We start from the raw sequence: 21937 nt of genomic DNA, 5'->3' as shown, positions 1-21937 counted from the left end.
CAAGTGGTTCTTTCCAATGTTACATTTAACTACTTTAATTTAATTCATTTCTTTTCATGTATGTTAAATAAGAACCAGTTTCTTACTACAGATCTATCAAAGCAAGTATATTTTTTTTCTATGTATTTGTATATTTTAATTGCATTTTTTTTTTTTTTTATTGCATGCTAATTGAAAATGTTTTAAATATTTTCCTAACAATTTAAGAATATTTGTTTTCTGTTATCTCTTAGCCTTATGGTAATTAGTTTCAAATGTATACATAACAACTTTAATAAATTTTCTTCACTTTAACATTTAAAGAGCTAGATCCAATTGGGGATTATCTCATTATGAAGCTTAGTCAAAATCCCAGTATCTTCACTAAGACTTTTGAATAGCAATTTTTTATTAGATGCCATTTATTTGTTTAAATGCTCAGCTACTTGATATCTGGTTGAATTCAAATGATAATAATTGCATCTTAATGTGTAATTATACAATTATTTATTTACCTTGTAGTTGTTTTTTTAATCAGTTCAAGATGTTGAGTATTGATTACTAATCAACTACTAGCCTGGAAGATAAAAGCCAAAGCTGTAAACAGACAGGTCAGGTAAATATATGAATGAAGAAATTAAATCTAGAAGTAAACATCATGGGAAGTCTAATTATAGGGCAAGTATTTTTCCTTCATATCTTATTTAACATAGTCAAACCATGCAATACTTATAGGCTTAACTATTGTTTTCATAGAATCAATGTTATTTTAAATATCATGAGATAGTGTATTTAAGAGATATTGTAGTTCAAGTTTCCATATTTAATCAGCTTAACAAGTGCACATTCTCTGCTGCCAACAGTACCAATTTGTCATCCAAGCAACAAATATTCCTTGGTAATCTGCTATCAGATGACAGTTATCTCTTTGGCATTTTTATGAATTAAAGCTTTCAAAGCCAAAGTAAGACTTAATTTTTTCTTTTCTTTAACTGCTAATTCTAAAATAATTTATCATTGCATGTTAAAAATAACTTGTTATACATTTTTCTGTGTTTTTGGTCAAGCTTCAGATTTGCTTAGCATATTCCTGTACTACATATCAACAAATGTTTGATGGTTTGTCTGGTTCATCTCTTAACACTATGAAGATGGCTACACTGTGAGTACAAAGTTTTAATTTCATTCAAATCACATTTTACAAAAAAGATAATGGAAATTAAATTAAATATATTATTTTACTATTATTATATAACAATGTTATTTTAATATCATGAGATAGTGTATTTTAAGAGAGATTCTAATTCAGTATATGATGTTTCCATATTTCAGAATCTTAACAAGCAAACATTCTGTTGCCAACAGTACCAATTTGTCATCCTATCCAAGCAACTACTATTCCTTGGTAATCTGCTATCAGATGATTACAGTTTTCTCTTTGGCATTTGTATGAATTAAAGCTTTCAAAGCCACAGTAAGACATTTTTTTTCTTCAACAGTTAATTCTGAAACAATTTATTCAAATTTTTTAAACATTATTCTGAACTATTTTCTGTGTTTTGGTCAAGCCTTAGATTTGGTTAGCATAACCCTGAACTGCATATCAACAAATGTCTAATGGTCTGTCTGGTTCATTTCTCAAGACTATGAAGATGGCTACACAGTGAGTACAAAGTTTTATTTTCATTCACCAAACAAATTTTACAAAAGAAGAAAATATTAAAAGCTATAGGTATTTATTTTGTTAGATAACTATCTTTGTTATTTGATGCATTACTTAGCCTTGGACAATGCATCATCATAACTAATATAATATTAAAAGGCATTTATTAATTTACCACATTTAGGTCAATCAAATAAGATTATGTAATCACAAACTGTTTTCAGGGTATCAGCTATCAGCAGTGCACCCCTATGATACACAAGTCTTCATTGCCAAGTCACTCTGCCAAACAGTGTGTACACCTTTCTTGCATTGGTAGTGACCCACTTTACTGTCATGAGTCTGGATATGTCAGGCCAAGGAGATCAAGTTTGTGTCCAAGGTTACTTAGTTAATTCTCTAAGAACAATAGGTGAGTTGAATTCTAGTGTACCAGTCAAATATCTTAAAGCAAAGTAAAAAAAAAAAAATTTTAAAAGCATATAAAAATCTGTTATAAAAACATAAAATGTTAGTTTTAGAGTACTAGTTTTAGAGTACTCGTTTCAGACCAAGTGATCATGGGTCAGATAGTGTCAAGCTCAACTGTTTCTATGGCCATTGGTTAACCATGGGTTGTTTGGCCAGCAAATTTTCAAACATTGCTCTAGTTTTAGGTTTATAAGCTACATGTTTTCTTCTAAAGTTAACAAATTAGGACCAAAATGTGAACTTTTAATAAGGTGGTGTAGTTGCAACCACACAAGAGCTGCTTCACATTTACTGTTTGAATGGTGCATACATTTTTATAACTTACCTTCTGATTTGTAAGGTTGATATTTTATTAATATATATATATATATTATATAAAGCAGAATGTTTGGCGTATGTATGTATGTATGTTCCAGTATAGAAATACAAACTTGATAAAACTTGGCAGAAATGTTCCTTGGGTACCAACTTAGACCGTAGTGTATGTATTGTGGCCCTAAAACAAACTTAAGACCATCAAAAAAAAAAAAAAAAGACCAGCTCTATTACAGCTATAGTATTTTATGGATCTAGGCGATGTTTACAATGTTGACATGAGAAAAGATCGAAAGGATTTAGATCTAGATCTAATTTTTAGAACTAAACTTTGCACTTATTTTTTTTTTTTTTGACACATGAAAATACAAAATATAGTTTATTTATTTCATTATTTAATAAAATTAACCTTCAAATTTGTGTTACAAAATCATTTTTACATTAGTTCGTTATAGTCTAAGCCTAGGTCTAAAACTCTTATTGAACTCTAAGATGATAAAACTTTTTTTTGCAAAGATAGTTTTATGCTTTAACACATGAACATACTAATTATAGTCCATTCATTTCATATTTTAATCAAAGTAACATTTAAATTTTTTTAATACATTCGTTCGCTGTTCGCTAAAGCTGCGTAGCCGTGTTGAGATAGGCCTATATTCATTCATGAAAAAAGTTCACGCATGCGCAGCACAGAATGAACTCTATAAAAGCCAATTTTTAACTCTAGATTAGTCTAGATCTAGATCTCAAGATCTACTTTATACTTTAACACATGAACATACAAAGTTAAGTCTATTCATTTCAAATTTTAATCAAATATATGTAGGCCTACAAGCAAATGTTTTAATTTGAAAAAATGGATTTAAGTAGATTAGCTATTTGATTTGATGGCTTCATTCATACTATTTTTACATTTACACATTCGCTTTATTTATTACATTATTATTTCGTTTAAATGTTTTAAAAACACTATATCGACAGTAATAAGCAAATAAAGACCCGCGGGTCGCTGGTAAAATATATCTAGTATATATATATATTAATACACTTGGGCAAGGGCTATTACTGTTTCCTTTTTTTTTTTTTTTTTTTAGATTGACATTTTTCTTTCAATTTGTATATTTGCTTCAACATTCAAGTTTTTTTTTTTTAAAGACAGACTCTACATGCTACTGATCTGGAGGTTAGTGGCTCAATCATTGTGCACTGATTCTTCACTGATGCCTTGATTCCCCACTGTCAACTTTATTGTCATAAAGTTTATCTAGTGATCTACATATCAAGGTAATAAATATTTTTTTATACTATAACCCAAGAGCTTTTGCTTTAAGATGCATTGTTTTTACAATAGGAGCCTAATTCTGATGTATTTTTTTAGGACCCTAGCAATAGTTTCTTAAACTTTCAGACAATAAGAGCTAGTTTAGAACCGAAACACAAAACTTAAGCCAGATCTGTATAGTCTTTTGTTTTTCTAAAAATATTTTAAATAAAAGTCTAGATAGGGTAGCTTATAAGGCCTACTTGTGAAATTAGATATTTTTAAAATGTGTACTTATACTTTTGATATTTGAAGTATTTTAAAACTAGCTATATTTTTCTATTTTTGTAATTTATTTATTTTGTTTGTATTATTTACTTATTTATTTATTTATTTAATTATTATTTTAAAAAAAAATTAGTTACCTCCTTTTGTTTAATTGGATAGCATTTCAAAACCTAAAAGATGGAGCTGTTGGGTTAAAAACACAAATTAATGAACTCACATTAGACTGCATTACTTCCTAAAAATTTAAAATAAGCAATTTGCTTCATTCTTCGTGGCACATTTATGTATATAGCCAAATGAAAAGTTGAATGTGATTTTCTTATTTAAAAAAATGTTCCCCTTTCAGACCTTGCGATCTATAGGAAGGATGATGTAAAGGTCATGTTTTGTGGCCCACAGTTAACCAGGGTGTCATGTGGCCAGCTCAACAACCAACCGCCTTAACTTTCCCCAACTAATGTTAGGTACCCATTAGAGTTGGGTAGAATCTTGACGTACCCAAAGGTCCCAAAATTTAAAATATCAGGATTCAAACCTGGGACTTCAACTTTATAAGCTAAGTGTGTTACCGCTCAGCCACTATACCTCCTATCAAAGAGAGATACATAAAAAAATTGACATTAAAATACCATGAAGTCTCATAAACCTTTTCTATTTTTCCATCACACAGTGAGATAGTATGACTATTATTTGAAAACAAAATGACCATCACTAAAAAACACATTCTTTTTAAACATTAGGTCTGAGACAGAAAAAGCTCTTCTTGAATGAAAAGAAATTTTATCAATATTGCATTTAAAGGTTATGCATTTAAATGTGATGTATTTGTTAAACAGTGCATTTTTCTTATCTCACTTATAGACTAAATGGTCAATTAAACATGAGGTCAAGGAAAAAGGATGAACATTTCAAGGCTACAGAAGGAACATTAAACGTCTCTCTCACTGTGAAAAGATTCTACCCATCTACAAATGATCAACATGTTTTATCTTAAGTTCGTCTGCCATTTCTTCAAATGGAGCCATATTAAGAATAAGGTAAGAAATATTCTTATACTTCACAGCATTTATTTTTTTGTAAAGTGATGATCCTGCATTAGTTGTATGTTGTTTGTGTATGTTACTTTAAATATCCTGCATTAGTTTTATGTTGTATGTGCATGATAATTTAAATATCCTGCATTAGTTGTAGTATGTGCATGATACTTTAAATATCCTGCATTAGTTGTATATGTATGCATGGTTCCTGTATTTGTTTTGTATATTATGATGTCAGTAATTACTTCACAAACACTTCACACACAACTTGTAAGTTCACCTGTCTAGTTAAAGAAATCTGTATTGTATTTGTTTTAGTAGTGTCTAGTTATGAAAGTAAACTGAATTTTCATTTGTTAAACTTAGTGATATACCATTTTAATTTCAGTCAGTTAAAATATGTGGATGTTCCTATTAAATTTTTCAGAAAAACTGCATTGCTCTGAAATAATTCCAACTGTATAAATGTAAATATATTTCAACAAATAATGGAATTGGATTCTTTGTCATTTGGATTAATTCAATAGTAATGTATTCTAAATATGGAATTCAAACACTTTGCCACTTGGAGATTGGGATGATTCAAGTTACTGGAGATTGGGATGATTAAAGTTACTATTGTAGCAACTATGTGTTAATGTGCATGGTCTTAACACCCCAGTACTTAATTGGACAAAAAAAAAGGATCTCCAATTCACAGTGATATGTACTATTGCATAAACAAGTTGACTTGACTTCATGTAGATCTTTAACTAAATAAACTGTTTCAATTCTTCAGTGTGTGATAGTGTGAAAAAAAACATTTATGGTTTCTTGTGATTATGTGCGATATAATGACATATTAAGTTGACTTGAATACTCTTAAAATGTTTCATTTCTAAGGTGTGGAAAAATGTGCATTATATTTTCATGTTGGGAGTTAATGTGAAAACAAAAATCTACTATTCCATGTGATACAATTGCATGCAAAAAATCCTAACCCTAACCCATTCAATGAACAATCAGTATGAACGTTTCCACCAAAGGAAATGTTGCCGCTCATGATGCATCTATTTATTTGGCTCCAGATATTCAACTGATGCACATTCGCAAAACAAATGTAAAAAAAAAAGATTTAATCCATTACATGTATATAATTGTGCAGGAACATTTGGGATTGTCATTTGTATCACACTCATCTCTCATTCATTGAGACTCTACACTTAATCTGGTGATCTAGATGTATTTGCAATTCAGTGAAATCATTCTTTGAGTGCTTAAAAAAGAAATTCATACGGATGTATAACTGTGTTAGAAGGTCTTCATTTATATTCCGATGGAACGTTTGTAAAAATCAATAATTAAGTCACACTCAAGGAACATATGAACGTGTCCATCAAAGGAAATATCGCCGCTCGTGATGCAGCGCACACTAATCAACATTTGCACTTGCAGACCAACTAAATAGTTGCGGAGAAAACACATTTAATTGATGACATTACTATGTTTAGCTTAGGACTTTTCAAAAGCGAAGACTGGACTCTTTAGCCATCTTCGTGTTTATAGGAATGATTAATGGAGGACTTTTAAAAGCGAAGACTGGACTCCTTAGCCATCTTCGTGTTCATAGGAATGATTAATGGAGGAATTTTAAAAGCGAAGACTGGACTCCTTAGCCATCTTTGTGTTCATAGGAATGATTAATGGAGGAATTTTTAAAGTGAAGACTGGGCTCTTTAGCCATCTTCATGTTTAAAGGATGTAGTTGAGGATTTTTTTTCAAAGAAGATCGGTCTCCATGACCATCTTCGTACTTATAGGAAAGGATATTGTATTCATTTTTGAAAAATTTAGGATTTTTAGCTGAGGACTAGATGTAGTAATATTGTCATCAATTGAATTGTTGATCCAAGACGAAATTGTTGGTTATGTCTGTGCATTTGTAGACAACCCAACAGTGCACATCCTTTTTCTTGTTTTGCATTTTTTCACGTGCTACAATGCCTTGGACAAAGCATCATCATAACTTGGAATGTTAAAAGGCATTCAAAAAAACAACAAAGAAGAATGAGTTTGTAAAATAACCGGTTATTTCGGCTCAGTTGAATAATAGTTGGGACATAATTAGTTGAGTGCAAGCTTTGACGCTGATTCAACTCACTCGACATTAGTTGAGTGCGAAGTTTGTGAGGCTGATTCAGCCCTCAAACCGGATGCTTGTAGACCACCTTCAATAGCTTGAACACGACGTCATCAAAAATATTGTTACAGTCAGTTCATCAAAATGAAGCTGTAGGTCAACAAGCTCAAAACAGGAGTCAGTGAAAAAAGCAAGCCTGAAACTTTTTATTGGGCTCCAACTATTCAACTGATGCACGTTTGCAAAACAAGAGTTAAAAAAAAAGGATGAAAATATAAGCCATCAGATATATGTTGATTGTGCAGGAACAGTTGGGATTGTCGTTTGTATCACGCTCATCTCTTATCCATTGAGACACTGTGAAGTGATGTAACCAGTGAGGTTTTGTAACAACTTTATTGAATTGTAATGAGGATATCTACAAACATTTGTGTACAAATGTGTGCTAATTAGCAGGTCTTTGACCTCTGCACTTAATGTGGTGATCAAAATGTATTTGCAATTCCCAGTGAAATCATTCTTTGAGTGCTTAGAAAAGGAAATTCATACGGATGTATAACTGTGTTAGACGTCTTCATTTATATTCCAATTGAACGTTTGTAAAAATCAATAATTAAGTCACACTCAAGGAACATATGAACGTGTCCATCAAAGGAAATATCGCCGCTCGTGATGCAGCGCACACTAATCAACATTTGCACTTGCAGACCAACTAAATAGTTGCGGAGAAAACACATTTAATTGATGACATTACTATGTTTAGCTTAGGACTTTTCAAAAGCGAAGACTGGACTCTTTAGCCATCTTCGTGTTTATAGGAATGATTAATGGAGGACTTTTAAAAGCGAAGACTGGACTCCTTAGCCATCTTCGTGTTCATAGGAATGATTAATGGAGGAATTTTAAAAGCGAAGACTGGACTCCTTAGCCATCTTTGTGTTCATAGGAATGATTAATGGAGGAATTTTTAAAGTGAAGACTGGGCTCTTTAGCCATCTTCATGTTTAAAGGATGTAGTTGAGGATTTTTTTTCAAAGAAGATCGGTCTCCATGACCATCTTCGTACTTATAGGAAAGGATATTGTATTCATTTTTGAAAAATTTAGGATTTTTAGCTGAGGACTAGATGTAGTAATATTGTCATCAATTGAATTGTTGATCCAAGACGAAATTGTTGGTTATGTCTGTGCATTTGTAGACAACCCAACAGTGCACATCCTTTTTCTTGTTTTGCATTTTTTCACGTGCTACAATGCCTTGGACAAAGCATCATCATAACTTGGAATGTTAAAAGGCATTCAAAAAAACAACAAAGAAGAATGAGTTTGTAAAATAACCGGTTATTTCGGCTCAGTTGAATAATAGTTGGGACATAATTAGTTGAGTGCAAGCTTTGACGCTGATTCAACTCACTCGACATTAGTTGAGTGCGAAGTTTGTGAGGCTGATTCAGCCCTCAAACCGGATGCTTGTAGACCACCTTCAATAGCTTGAACACGACGTCATCAAAAATATTGTTACAGTCAGTTCATCAAAATGAAGCTGTAGGTCAACAAGCTCAAAACAGGAGTCAGTGAAAAAAGCAAGCCTGAAACTTTTTATTGGGCTCCAACTATTCAACTGATGCACGTTTGCAAAACAAGAGTTAAAAAAAAAGGATGAAAATATAAGCCATCAGATATATGATGATTGTGCAGGAACAGTTGGGATTGTCGTTTGTATCACGCTCATCTCTACCCTATCCATTGAGACACTGTGAAGTGATGTAACCAGTGAGGTTTTGTAACAACTTTATTGAATTGTAATGAGGATATCTACAAACATTTGTGTACAAATGTGTGCTAATTAGCAGGTCTTTGACCTCTGCACTTAATGTGGTGATCAAAATGTATTTGCAATTCCCAGTGAAATCATTCTTTGAGTGCTTAGAAAAGGAAATTCATACGGATGTATAACTGTGTTAGACGTCTTCATTTATATTCCAATTGAACGTTTGTAAAAATCAATAATTAAGTCACACTCAAGGAACATATGAACGTGTCCATCAAAGGAAATATCGCCGCTCGTGATGCAGCGCACACTAATCAACATTTGCACTTGCAGACCAACTAAATAGTTGCGGAGAAAACACATTTAATTGATGACATTACTATGTTTAGCTTAGGACTTTTCAAAAGCGAAGACTGGACTCTTTAGCCATCTTCGTGTTTATAGGAATGATTAATGGAGGACTTTTAAAAGCGAAGACTGGACTCCTTAGCCATCTTCGTGTTCATAGGAATGATTAATGGAGGAATTTTAAAAGCGAAGACTGGACTCCTTAGCCATCTTTGTGTTCATAGGAATGATTAATGGAGGAATTTTTAAAGTGAAGACTGGGCTCTTTAGCCATCTTCATGTTTAAAGGATGTAGTTGAGGATTTTTTTTCAAAGAAGATCGGTCTCCATGACCATCTTCGTACTTATAGGAAAGGATATTGTATTCATTTTTGAAAAATTTAGGATTTTTAGCTGAGGACTAGATGTAGTAATATTGTCATCAATTGAATTGTTGATCCAAGACGAAATTGTTGGTTATGTCTGTGCATTTGTAGACAACCCAACAGTGCACATCCTTTTTCTTGTTTTGCATTTTTTCACGTGCTACAATGCCTTGGACAAAGCATCATCATAACTTGGAATGTTAAAAGGCATTCAAAAAAACAACAAAGAAGAATGAGTTTGTAAAATAACCGGTTATTTCGGCTCAGTTGAATAATAGTTGGGACATAATTAGTTGAGTGCAAGCTTTGACGCTGATTCAACTCACTCGACATTAGTTGAGTGCGAAGTTTGTGAGGCTGATTCAGCCCTCAAACCGGATGCTTGTAGACCACCTTCAATAGCTTGAACACGACGTCATCAAAAATATTGTTACAGTCAGTTCATCAAAATGAAGCTGTAGGTCAACAAGCTCAAAACAGGAGTCAGTGAAAAAAGCAAGCCTGAAACTTTTTATTGGGCTCCAACTATTCAACTGATGCACGTTTGCAAAACAAGAGTTAAAAAAAAAGGATGAAAATATAAGCCATCAGATATATGTTGATTGTGCAGGAACAGTTGGGATTGTCGTTTGTATCACGCTCATCTCTTATCCATTGAGACACTGTGAAGTGATGTAACCAGTGAGGTTTTGTAACAACTTTATTGAATTGTAATGAGGATATCTACAAACATTTGTGTACAAATGTGTGCTAATTAGCAGGTCTTTGACCTCTGCACTTAATGTGGTGATCAAAATGTATTTGCAATTCCCAGTGAAATCATTCTTTGAGTGCTTAGAAAAGGAAATTCATACGGATGTATAACTGTGTTAGACGTCTTCATTTATATTCCAATTGAACGTTTGTAAAAATCAATAATTAAGTCACACTCAAGGAACATATGAACGTGTCCATCAAAGGAAATATCGCCGCTCGTGATGCAGCGCACACTAATCAACATTTGCACTTGCAGACCAACTAAATAGTTGCGGAGAAAACACATTTAATTGATGACATTACTATGTTTAGCTTAGGACTTTTCAAAAGCGAAGACTGGACTCTTTAGCCATCTTCGTGTTTATAGGAATGATTAATGGAGGACTTTTAAAAGCGAAGACTGGACTCCTTAGCCATCTTCGTGTTCATAGGAATGATTAATGGAGGAATTTTAAAAGCGAAGACTGGACTCCTTAGCCATCTTTGTGTTCATAGGAATGATTAATGGAGGAATTTTTAAAGTGAAGACTGGGCTCTTTAGCCATCTTCATGTTTAAAGGATGTAGTTGAGGATTTTTTTTCAAAGAAGATCGGTCTCCATGACCATCTTCGTACTTATAGGAAAGGATATTGTATTCATTTTTGAAAAATTTAGGATTTTTAGCTGAGGACTAGATGTAGTAATATTGTCATCAATTGAATTGTTGATCCAAGACGAAATTGTTGGTTATGTCTGTGCATTTGTAGACAACCCAACAGTGCACATCCTTTTTCTTGTTTTGCATTTTTTCACGTGCTACAATGCCTTGGACAAAGCATCATCATAACTTGGAATGTTAAAAGGCATTCAAAAAAACAACAAAGAAGAATGAGTTTGTAAAATAACCGGTTATTTCGGCTCAGTTGAATAATAGTTGGGACATAATTAGTTGAGTGCAAGCTTTGACGCTGATTCAACTCACTCGACATTAGTTGAGTGCGAAGTTTGTGAGGCTGATTCAGCCCTCAAACCGGATGCTTGTAGACCACCTTCAATAGCTTGAACACGACGTCATCAAAAATATTGTTACAGTCAGTTCATCAAAATGAAGCTGTAGGTCAACAAGCTCAAAACAGGAGTCAGTGAAAAAAGCAAGCCTGAAACTTTTTATTGGGCTCCAACTATTCAACTGATGCACGTTTGCAAAACAAGAGTTAAAAAAAAAGGATGAAAATATAAGCCATCAGATATATGATGATTGTGCAGGAACAGTTGGGATTGTCGTTTGTATCACGCTCATCTCTACCCTATCCATTGAGACACTGTGAAGTGATGTAACCAGTGAGGTTTTGTAACAACTTTATTGAATTGTAATGAGGATATCTACAAACATTTGTGTACAAATGTGTGCTAATTAGCAGGTCTTTGACCTCTGCACTTAATGTGGTGATCAAAATGTATTTGCAATTCCCAGTGAAATCATTCTTTGAGTGCTTAGAAAAGGAAATTCATACGGATGTATAACTGTGTTAGACGTCTTCATTTATATTCCAATTGAACGTTTGTAAAAATCAATAATTAAGTCACACTCAAGGAACATATGAACGTGTCCATCAAAGGAAATATCGCCGCTCGTGATGCAGCGCACACTAATCAACATTTGCACTTGCAGACCAACTAAATAGTTGCGGAGAAAACACATTTAATTGATGACATTACTATGTTTAGCTTAGGACTTTTCAAAAGCGAAGACTGGACTCTTTAGCCATCTTCGTGTTTATAGGAATGATTAATGGAGGACTTTTAAAAGCGAAGACTGGACTCCTTAGCCATCTTCGTGTTCATAGGAATGATTAATGGAGGAATTTTAAAAGCGAAGACTGGACTCCTTAGCCATCTTTGTGTTCATAGGAATGATTAATGGAGGAATTTTTAAAGTGAAGACTGGGCTCTTTAGCCATCTTCATGTTTAAAGGATGTAGTTGAGGATTTTTTTTCAAAGAAGATCGGTCTCCATGACCATCTTCGTACTTATAGGAAAGGATATTGTATTCATTTTTGAAAAATTTAGGATTTTTAGCTGAGGACTAGATGTAGTAATATTGTCATCAATTGAATTGTTGATCCAAGACGAAATTGTTGGTTATGTCTGTGCATTTGTAGACAACCCAACAGTGCACATCCTTTTTCTTGTTTTGCATTTTTTCACGTGCTACAATGCCTTGGACAAAGCATCATCATAACTTGGAATGTTAAAAGGCATTCAAAAAAACAACAAAGAAGAATGAGTTTGTAAAATAACCGGTTATTTTGGCTCAGTTGAATAATAGTTGGGACATAATTAGTTGAGTGCAAGCTTTGACGCTGATTCAACTCACTCGACATTAGTTGAGTGCGAAGTTTGTGAGGCTGATTCAGCCCTCAAACCGGATGCTTGTAGACCACCTTCAATAGCTTGAACACGACGTCATCAAAAATATTGTTACAGTCAGTTCATCAAAATGAAGCTGTAGGTCAACAAGCTCAAAACAGGAGTCAGTGAAAAAAGCAAGCCTGAAACTTTTTATTGGGCTCCAACTATTCAACTGATGCACGTTTGCAAAACAAGAGTTAAAAAAAAAGGATGAAAATATAAGCCATCAGATATATGTTGATTGTGCAGGAACAGTTGGGATTGTCGTTTGTATCACGCTCATCTCTTATCCATTGAGACACTGTGAAGTGATGTAACCAGTGAGGTTTTGTAACAACTTTATTGAATTGTAATGAGGATATCTACAAACATTTGTGTACAAATGTGTGCTAATTAGCAGGTCTTTGACCTCTGCACTTAATGTGGTGATCAAAATGTATTTGCAATTCCCAGTGAAATCATTCTTTGAGTGCTTAGAAAAGGAAATTCATACGGATGTATAACTGTGTTAGACGTCTTCATTTATATTCCAATTGAACGTTTGTAAAAATCAATAATTAAGTCACACTCAAGGAACATATGAACGTGTCCATCAAAGGAAATATCGCCGCTCGTGATGCAGCGCACACTAATCAACATTTGCACTTGCAGACCAACTAAATAGTTGCGGAGAAAACACATTTAATTGATGACATTACTATGTTTAGCTTAGGACTTTTCAAAAGCGAAGACTGGACTCTTTAGCCATCTTCGTGTTTATAGGAATGATTAATGGAGGACTTTTAAAAGCGAAGACTGGACTCCTTAGCCATCTTCGTGTTCATAGGAATGATTAATGGAGGAATTTTAAAAGCGAAGACTGGACTCCTTAGCCATCTTTGTGTTCATAGGAATGATTAATGGAGGAATTTTTAAAGTGAAGACTGGGCTCTTTAGCCATCTTCATGTTTAAAGGATGTAGTTGAGGATTTTTTTTCAAAGAAGATCGGTCTCCATGACCATCTTCGTACTTATAGGAAAGGATATTGTATTCATTTTTGAAAAATTTAGGATTTTTAGCTGAGGACTAGATGTAGTAATATTGTCATCAATTGAATTGTTGATCCAAGACGAAATTGTTGGTTATGTCTGTGCATTTGTAGACAACCCAACAGTGCACATCCTTTTTCTTGTTTTGCATTTTTTCACGTGCTACAATGCCTTGGACAAAGCATCATCATAACTTGGAATGTTAAAAGGCATTCAAAAAAACAACAAAGAAGAATGAGTTTGTAAAATAACCGGTTATTTCGGCTCAGTTGAATAATAGTTGGGACATAATTAGTTGAGTGCAAGCTTTGACGCTGATTCAACTCACTCGACATTAGTTGAGTGCGAAGTTTGTGAGGCTGATTCAGCCCTCAAACCGGATGCTTGTAGACCACCTTCAATAGCTTGAACACGACGTCATCAAAAATATTGTTACAGTCAGTTCATCAAAATGAAGCTGTAGGTCAACAAGCTCAAAACAGGAGTCAGTGAAAAAAGCAAGCCTGAAACTTTTTATTGGGCTCCAACTATTCAACTGATGCACGTTTGCAAAACAAGAGTTAAAAAAAAAGGATGAAAATATAAGCCATCAGATATATGATGATTGTGCAGGAACAGTTGGGATTGTCGTTTGTATCACGCTCATCTCTACCCTATCCATTGAGACACTGTGAAGTGATGTAACCAGTGAGGTTTTGTAACAACTTTATTGAATTGTAATGAGGATATCTACAAACATTTGTGTACAAATGTGTGCTAATTAGCAGGTCTTTGACCTCTGCACTTAATGTGGTGATCAAAATGTATTTGCAATTCCCAGTGAAATCATTCTTTGAGTGCTTAGAAAAGGAAATTCATACGGATGTATAACTGTGTTAGACGTCTTCATTTATATTCCAATTGAACGTTTGTAAAAATCAATAATTAAGTCACACTCAAGGAACATATGAACGTGTCCATCAAAGGAAATATCGCCGCTCGTGATGCAGCGCACACTAATCAACATTTGCACTTGCAGACCAACTAAATAGTTGCGGAGAAAACACATTTAATTGATGACATTACTATGTTTAGCTTAGGACTTTTCAAAAGCGAAGACTGGACTCTTTAGCCATCTTCGTGTTTATAGGAATGATTAATGGAGGACTTTTAAAAGCGAAGACTGGACTCCTTAGCCATCTTCGTGTTCATAGGAATGATTAATGGAGGAATTTTAAAAGCGAAGACTGGACTCCTTAGCCATCTTTGTGTTCATAGGAATGATTAATGGAGGAATTTTTAAAGTGAAGACTGGGCTCTTTAGCCATCTTCATGTTTAAAGGATGTAGTTGAGGATTTTTTTTCAAAGAAGATCGGTCTCCATGACCATCTTCGTACTTATAGGAAAGGATATTGTATTCATTTTTGAAAAATTTAGGATTTTTAGCTGAGGACTAGATGTAGTAATATTGTCATCAATTGAATTGTTGATCCAAGACGAAATTGTTGGTTATGTCTGTGCATTTGTAGACAACCCAACAGTGCACATCCTTTTTCTTGTTTTGCATTTTTTCACGTGCTACAATGCCTTGGACAAAGCATCATCATAACTTGGAATGTTAAAAGGCATTCAAAAAAACAACAAAGAAGAATGAGTTTGTAAAATAACCGGTTATTTCGGCTCAGTTGAATAATAGTTGGGACATAATTAGTTGAGTGCAAGCTTTGACGCTGATTCAACTCACTCGACATTAGTTGAGTGCGAAGTTTGTGAGGCTGATTCAGCCCTCAAACCGGATGCTTGTAGACCACCTTCAATAGCTTGAACACGACGTCATCAAAAATATTGTTACAGTCAGTTCATCAAAATGAAGCTGTAGGTCAACAAGCTCAAAACAGGAGTCAGTGAAAAAAGCAAGCCTGAAACTTTTTATTGGGCTCCAACTATTCAACTGATGCACGTTTGCAAAACAAGAGTTAAAAAAAAAGGATGAAAATATAAGCCATCAGATATATGTTGATTGTGCAGGAACAGTTGGGATTGTCGTTTGTATCACGCTCATCTCTTATCCATTGAGACACTGTGAAGTGATGTAACCAGTGAGGTTTTGTAACAACTTTATTGAATTGTAATGAGGATATCTACAAACATTTGTGTACAAATGTGTGCTAATTAGCAGGTCTTTGACCTCTGCACTTAATGTGGTGATCAAAATGTATTTGCAATTCCCAGTGAAATCATTCTTTGAGTGCTTAGAAAAGGAAATTCATACGGATGTATAACTGTGTTAGACGTCTTCATTTATATTCCAATTGAACGTTTGTAAAAATCAATAATTAAGTCACACTCAAGGAACATATGAACGTGTCCATCAAAGGAAATATCGCCGCTCGTGATGCAGCGCACACTAATCAACATTTGCACTTGCAGACCAACTAAATAGTTGCGGAGAAAACACATTTAATTGATGACATTACTATGTTTAGCTTAGGACTTTTCAAAAGCGAAGACTGGACTCTTTAGCCATCTTCGTGTTTATAGGAATGATTAATGGAGGACTTTTAAAAGCGAAGACTGGACTCCTTAGCCATCTTCGTGTTCATAGGAATGATTAATGGAGGAATTTTAAAAGCGAAGACTGGACTCCTTAGCCATCTTTGTGTTCATAGGAATGATTAATGGAGGAATTTTAAAAGTGAAGACTGGGCTCTTTAGCCATCTTCATGTTTAAAGGATGTAGTTGATTTTTTTTCAAAGAAGATCGGTCTCCATGACCATCTTCGTACTTATAGGAAAGGATATTGTATTCATTTTTGAAAAATTTAGGATTTTTAGCTGAGGACTAGATGTAGTAATATTGTCATCAATTGAATTGTTGATCCAAGACGAAATTGTTGGTTATGTCTGTGCATTTGTAGACAACCCAACAGTGCACATCCTTTTTCTTGTTTTGCATTTTTTCACGTGCTACAATGCCTTGGACAAAGCATCATCATAACTTGGAATGTTAAAAGGCATTCAAAAAAACAACAAAGAAGAATGAGTTTGTAAAATAACCGGTTATTTCGGCTCAGTTGAATAATAGTTGGGACATAATTAGTTGAGTGCAAGCTTTGACGCTGATTCAACTCACTCGACATTAGTTGAGTGCGAAGTTTGTGAGGCTGATTCAGCCCTCAAACCGGATGCTTGTAGACCACCTTCAATAGCTTGAACACGACGTCATCAAAAATATTGTTACAGTCAGTTCATCAAAATGAAGCTGTAGGTCAACAAGCTCAAAACAGGAGTCAGTGAAAAAAGCAAGCCTGAAACTTTTTATTGGGCTCCAACTATTCAACTGATGCACGTTTGCAAAACAAGAGTTAAAAAAAAAGGATGAAAATATAAGCCATCAGATATATGATGATTGTGCAGGAACAGTTGGGATTGTCGTTTGTATCACGCTCATCTCTTATCCATTGAGACACTGTGAAGTGATGTAACCAGTGAGGTTTTGTAACAACTTTATTGAATTGTAATGAGGATATCTACAAACATTTGTGTACAAATGTGTGCTAATTAGCAGGTCTTTGACCTCTGCACTTAATGTGGTGATCAAAATGTATTTGCAATTCCCAGTGAAATCATTCTTTGAGTGCTTAGAAAAGGAAATTCATACGGATGTATAACTGTGTTAGACGTCTTCATTTATATTCCAATTGAACGTTTGTAAAAATCAATAATTAAGTCACACTCAAGGAACATATGAACGTGTCCATCAAAGGAAATATCGCCGCTCGTGATGCAGCGCACACTAATCAACATTTGCACTTGCAGACCAACTAAATAGTTGCGGAGAAAACACATTTAATTGATGACATTACTATGTTTAGCTTAGGACTTTTCAAAAGCGAAGACTGGACTCTTTAGCCATCTTCGTGTTTATAGGAATGATTAATGGAGGACTTTTAAAAGCGAAGACTGGACTCCTTAGCCATCTTCGTGTTCATAGGAATGATTAATGGAGGAATTTTAAAAGCGAAGACTGGACTCCTTAGCCATCTTTGTGTTCATAGGAATGATTAATGGAGGAATTTTTAAAGTGAAGACTGGGCTCTTTAGCCATCTTCATGTTTAAAGGATGTAGTTGAGGATTTTTTTTCAAAGAAGATCGGTCTCCATGACCATCTTCGTACTTATAGGAAAGGATATTGTATTCATTTTTGAAAAATTTAGGATTTTTAGCTGAGGACTAGATGTAGTAATATTGTCATCAATTGAATTGTTGATCCAAGACGAAATTGTTGGTTATGTCTGTGCATTTGTAGACAACCCAACAGTGCACATCCTTTTTCTTGTTTTGCATTTTTTCACGTGCTACAATGCCTTGGACAAAGCATCATCATAACTTGGAATGTTAAAAGGCATTCAAAAAAACAACAAAGAAGAATGAGTTTGTAAAATAACCGGTTATTTCGGCTCAGTTGAATAATAGTTGGGACATAATTAGTTGAGTGCAAGCTTTGACGCTGATTCAACTCACTCGACATTAGTTGAGTGCGAAGTTTGTGAGGCTGATTCAGCCCTCAAACCGGATGCTTGTAGACCACCTTCAATAGCTTGAACACGACGTCATCAAAAATATTGTTACAGTCAGTTCATCAAAATGAAGCTGTAGGTCAACAAGCTCAAAACAGGAGTCAGTGAAAAAAGCAAGCCTGAAACTTTTTATTGGGCTCCAACTATTCAACTGATGCATGTTTGCAAAACAAGAGTTAAAAAAAAAGGATGAAAATATAAACCATCAGATATATGATGATTGTGCAGGAACAGTTGGGATTGTCGTTTGTATCACGCTCATCTCTACCCTATCCATTGAGACACTGTGAAGTGATGTAACCAGTGAGGTTTTGTAACAACTTTATTGAATTGTAATGAGGATATCTACAAACATTTGTGTACAAATGTGTGCTAATTAGCAGGTCTTTGACCTCTGCACTTAATGTGGTGATCAAAATGTATTTGCAATTCCCAGTGAAATCATTCTTTGAGTGCTTAGAAAAGGAAATTCTTACGGATGTATAACTGTGTTAGACGTCTTCATTTATATTCCAATTGAACGTTTGTAACAATAAATATAACAACAAATGTGTGATAATTAGCAGGTCTTTGACCTCTGCACTTAATGTGGTGATCAAAATGATTGCAATTCCCAGTGAAATCATTCTTTGAGTGCCTAAAAAGAAATTCATACGGATGTATAACTGTGTTAGACGTCTTCATTTATATTCCGACTGAACGTTTGTAACAATAAATATAACAACAAATGTGTATTAATTAGCAGGTCTTTGACCTCTGCACTTAATGTGGTGATCAAAATGTGTTTGCATTTCCCAGTGAAATCATTCTTTGAGTGCTTAAAAAAGAAATTCATACGGATGTATAACTGTGTTAGACGTCTTCATTTATATTCCATTGAACGTTTGTAACAATAAATATAACAACAAATGTGTGATAATTAGCTGGTCTTTGACCTCTGCATTTAATGTGGTGATCAAAATATATTTGCAATTCCCAGTGAAATCATTCTTTGAGTGCTTAATAAAGAAATTCGTCTTATATTTACCTGTCATATTTTCTTAGTTTTACCTGTCATATTTTCTTAGTTTAACATGTCATATTTTCTTTGTTATGCCTTTCATATTTTCTTAGTTTTACTTGTCTAATTTTCTTAGTTTTTCCTGTCATTTTTTTCTTAGTTTTACCTGTCATATTTTTTTAGTTTTACCTGTCATAAGTTCTAGTTTTACCTGTCATATTTTCATAGTTTTACCTGTCATTTTTTCTTAGTTTTACATGTCATATTATCTTAGTTAAGCCTGTCATATGTTCTTAGTTATACCTGTCATAGTATCTTGTGTAACACGTTTATCATTTGTAATGACTGTGGTATATTTCACTAGTACACCATTAACATATGTTGGAAGAAATTATAGTTCTAGTTCAATATTATACACTGTTGCTTGAACTTCATTTATATTAACATTATTACTTTGTTACCTATTCTGATTTCCGATTCCTTATCTATTTATTTCTTGGTACATTATAGTTTGGAGAATTAGATTCTTGTCTTTGATGTTGATAATAAATTTCTCTTTGGTGATCTAGATTCCAATAATATTGCTTTTAACAGGATGCATTTCTTTCTTTGTTCTTCTATTAATGAGTTAATAACACTCAAAGTCTTGCCACTTAGTTTACAGATGAATATATTAGAACAAGTATCTTCATTGTAATTGCAAGTTTTACAGATAGTCTGAAAATAACTATTTATTTCATCAGTTTCATAAGGTCCCTCATTTTTTGCCTATAAATATTCTCTTTATGTTCACGCTTGGTAGTTTTTTTGTCTCCCTTGTTTTGAATTGCAGCTTTTATTTTTCAGTTGTTTTTTTTTTTAATTTCTGATTCTTTGTCTGGTTTTGCATCCTTTTAATTTCTTTCAGCATCTAGTTGCATTTCTCTCTTCTCTTTGTGCTTTGTAAATATTCTCTATATGTTCACGCTTGGTAGTTTCTGTTTTGTCTCCCTTGTTTTGAATTGCAGCTTTTATTTTTCAGTTGTTTTTTTTTTTATTTCTGATTCTTTGTCTGGTTTTGCTTCCTTTTAATTTATTTCAGCATCTAGTTGCATTTCTCTCTTCTCTTTGTGCTCTCGCCAACTCTTTCAATATCAACTTGATTTTCTTTCCTTTCCATTTATGTCAAAACATCTTTCTTTTCTTCATCTTTAAGACCAAACGATTCAGCAACTTTCTTTAGTTCAGTATATCCATCCATGTATCTATTAATACTTATCAACAGTACAATGGCATTCTATACTTTTTTTATAGATAATAATGATATCTAATATCTTTTATAGTTTACAATCACTGACAATATTATCAAGCCAATACTATTGTGATTAACATAACACACTAAATTGTCAACAATCTAATAATCAATGTCATAATCAATTATTATGTTTTTACAATATATTATTTGGTCATATAGAAAGAGAAAACAAAATTAATAAAATATTATAATGTAAAAAAAAAATGTAACAAAGTTTATACCAAAATGTTACAATTATATAAATGATGATATGATGATGACTCAGTGCACTGAAAACTTTGATTAAATTGAGGATTCGAGCAACACATTGACCTCACTCTCTTACCCTAAAGCACATCCTGTTCCAAAAGCAAGATTTGGTCAATATATAAAAACAAACAAGCACAGCAGGAAAAAAAGACAGAAAATTTTCAAGAAATACTACATATACTTACAAATATAAATAAAAATGACTTAAAGACCCCAAGAAATTGTGCACAATATTAATACAATGTAAACATTAAAATAAACAATAGTCTAAACACAAAAATCTACTAGTGTTAAATCTGCGACCTCTAAAACCTTATGTTCTGATCATATATATATATTTTTTTACACATTGAAAAAAGACAAAATTGAACAAGGACACAATATCAGTGATACCAAATTTTGACAAGAACAATACTGTCAACAGCTTTCTAAATATAGAACATAAAAATTAAAAATGAAAATCAAAATTATCAGTAATATATTTCAATACTGATTATCTTCCTGTAATGTCATTGAATACTAGCACTGATATAGCTCATCACTTTGAAGAGTGCTTCTTAATCTTTTCACTGTCCAACTTCAATAGAATGTATATATAAATATATATACTTTTACTGCACAAAATTACTGACTATTACTTGAGATGTATAATATACATCAGCACAAAATTACTGCCTGTGTCCAAATTTACAATTACTGTCCAACTTCAATACAATTATATATACTTGTACTGCACAAAATTACTATTATTTGATGAGATATATAATATACACAAATGTACTGTCTGCCTGTGTCAAAATTTACAATTACAGTTCAACTTCAATGCAATATATATATTTGTACTGCACAAAATTACTGACTATTACTTGATGAGATATATAATATACATTTGCATAAAAATATTGTCTGCCGGTGTCAAAATTTATAATCACTGTCCAACTTCAATATACTATTTACTAATTAATTGTTGGTGCACCTGAAGTGTCTGGTCGATTTTTGGGGCACCTTTTTCATCCTTCAACTGTCTACAAGTGTTTAC

The 21937-nt window shown here is 33.3% G+C and overlaps 1 long non-coding RNA gene across 10 annotated transcripts in view; it reads left to right on the top strand.

The window, feature by feature from the left end:
* The first annotated feature begins 142 nt into the window (after window positions 1–142).
* The window catches only part of LOC129923277 (uncharacterized), a 30299-nt gene continuing 8504 nt past the window's right edge, over window positions 143–21937 (top strand). Inside the window, exons 1-8 of one of the 10 annotated variants that reach the window (XR_008775214.1) lie at window positions 144–595; window positions 843–943; window positions 1047–1141; window positions 1312–1453; window positions 1548–1642; window positions 1867–2054; window positions 3584–3712; window positions 4839–5014. This is a non-coding gene — a long non-coding RNA (uncharacterized LOC129923277). Of the gene's footprint in view, window positions 1142–1311; window positions 1454–1547; window positions 1643–1866; window positions 2055–3583; window positions 3713–4838; window positions 5015–21937 lie in introns of all 10 variants that reach the window. The other 9 variants (XR_008775213.1, XR_008775212.1, XR_008775215.1 and 6 more) reach the window with 9 other exon arrangements.

Source organism: Biomphalaria glabrata, chromosome 16 (assembly GCF_947242115.1).
Source record: "Biomphalaria glabrata chromosome 16, xgBioGlab47.1, whole genome shotgun sequence".
Classification (NCBI taxonomy): Eukaryota; Metazoa; Mollusca; class Gastropoda; family Planorbidae; genus Biomphalaria; species Biomphalaria glabrata.
This window is presented reverse-complemented; position numbering and strand designations above follow the sequence as displayed.